The sequence below is a fragment of the Penaeus monodon genome, chromosome 41 (genome assembly GCF_015228065.2).
Source record: "Penaeus monodon isolate SGIC_2016 chromosome 41, NSTDA_Pmon_1, whole genome shotgun sequence".
Lineage (NCBI taxonomy): Eukaryota > Metazoa > Arthropoda > Malacostraca > Decapoda > Penaeidae > Penaeus > Penaeus monodon.
Window position 1 is genome coordinate 14,958,930 of NC_051426.1, and position 2,500 is coordinate 14,961,429.

Sequence of the window (2,500 nt, forward strand, 5' to 3'; positions counted from 1 at the left end):
TAATATAGCGCTGTTTGTTTGTGTGTGAGGGTAGGGGAGCGGGGCGGTACAGGCGGGAGGTGCTAGGTCAGCTTAGTTCAAGTAGACATAATCTTTGTTTTCAACCACCGTTTACCTTCGTGTGGTGACGTCTCATTATAACGTCATAACCCCCACTCCTGACGTCATTGTCCTCCCCACATGCGGGTCGAGTTAGGGCGGATGCCGACTGCGGGAATTTTCCTGGGGGAAATTGTCACGCGCCGACCTTGCCTGTCAGCGGCCTCGTGAGCGGGTGTCACCGCTTATTTCTTTACCGCGTTTCTTCTTTTTTTTTACTGGGTGATTAATGGATAACTCACGGTATAGTAGTTTGCTGAATAAATTTGTTGAAGATTTTATTCGTTTCGTAGTTAAATCTACCGTGACACTTAAATCCAGTGTTCTCTCTGATCTCGAGAAGGATCTTAATTTAATTAAGTGAGCGATTGAGCGCGCTCCTGCTTGCGGTGTAACCAGTGAGGAGGAGCTGGAGACAGTTTTGTTAAACTTGTCTTATTCCCTGTCAAAATAGGTCGTGCAGGACCTTAAGCTTTATTCTGTTGCTATTTTTGTGCAAAGTTTTTAACTGTACTGAGCGTAGTTACTTCACAGAAGGAAAGCGTGAGGGTACTGAGGAAAAGACGGCAGGGTTAGCCTCAGGGAAGGAGGAAAAAACAATGCCTAAGCCAGGAATAAGGGAGACCCAGGGGGCATCCGGGGCGGCGGAGGGAACTGTCCAGGGGACAGCGGAGAAAAAAAAACAGACATCGACTCCTCAGCCGTGCCTTGATCTTGGGCACGTAGTGTTCAATGAGGAGAGGAAAAGAAATCCTATAAACGAGGTAGAACACCGCCCTCCCTTTGTCGTAAGAAGTCTCCTAAGACAAAGGGCGCCATGACAAATCTTGAGGAATGGATAAATCGAGTAGAAGATTTAACTCATGACGAAGTATGGAATGGTGATAGAAAGATCCGCCTTGCACTGCGACGACTCAGAGGGGATGCATTAGGAAAATACGAAGCATGGTATGCAAGAGCTAAAGATGTCGATTATAACTGGAGTTCCTCGGCAGACAAGCTCAGAGCGGTTCATGATGCGGTGACCAGCACCAGCGCCGCTAGAAGGGAGGTGAGTGAGTCTCTTGAAGCATAGCGGCCGAACAAGTTAAGAGACAGGATAGAGAGTTCGCTCCTCTTGTGGAGAGCATCATAGGTATTGTCCTTGCCAGGGGAATTCCAGAATTTTTTTTATGTTTGTCCAGGGCTTGTGAAGACGAAGGATTGCCGAACATTTTTCCAAGAGTACAGGGTTTGGGCTAAACAAAATAAAGCTACTGATTATCGTAGAGAGGTGGTAAAGGAGGAGATTGTAAAAAAGGAGTAGTAGGGGCGGTAGCCAAGGAAAGGAGTGGGGTCCCTCAAAAAGAAAAAATGGAGACGGTGGAAAGGTGGCAAGTCGAAATGATATCAAATAAACAGATCAAGGTTAAAATGAAATACGTAGATAACACAGAGATGAAAGGAGGGACGTAGATTTAAAGAGGAGTGTGATAAGGGATGATTCTGTGACATGTAGTTACTGTCAAGGAGGCAGATCTACTATGACATGTGGATATTGTCAGAAGCTAGGTCATACTATGGATAGATGTTTCCTTTTTTATCAAAAGCTAAGAGGAGGGTCAGGGACACGTCAAAGGGTGGCATCATAGAGACAATATTAAGACCCGTCCCCAGGGGATACTGAAGGAATGCTGTTATTTGATGTTTATCTTGGGGATAAGTGCATTACAGCACTATTCGACACAGGAACAATGGTCTCGTTAGTAGTGAAGTGCTGAAGGAGCAAAATATGCTCTATAAGCAGGTTAGAAAATCTGTTCATTGGGGGGGATGAGTCTTTCCTAAACCACAGAGGGGAGGCAAATCTAACTTTTAACGTAGGTAAGATAAAGACTTCGTTTGTGTTCTTGGTGGTGGATACCTGGGGTTTGGTGGCAATAAGCCCCAGGCTCATTGGTAGCAGCTAGTGTGGGATATGATAATAATTTCAAAATAATTTCAGTATAATGTACTGAGAGAAGAGATATTAGATAACATTGTTTGTAATTCTTGAAGTTAAGTTGTTCTGTCAAAATGAGTTCTGAGAATCTACATAGAGATGAAACAGGTGTAGATGAGAAGGAAGGTGAGAAAGATACTGTGGTTGAAATGCATGCCTTGCAGAATGAAGTGATTGAATGAAACTTAAGTCTAAACAAAGTGTATACTATTATGGCAGAACTAAGAGATGAAATAGAAAAGAGTAAAAGAGAGGAGTTGGAAGAGAAGTATCATTATTAGAAATGACTACTTTGAAGATAGGTATTCGTTTAGAATCAGACCCTCTCTTTTCTACTCCTGCCAGACATGAGAGAAAGTGCATCAGACTAACATTGTTCAGCCTTCTCAGAGCATTCCACTTGTTACACAGTCCAATACG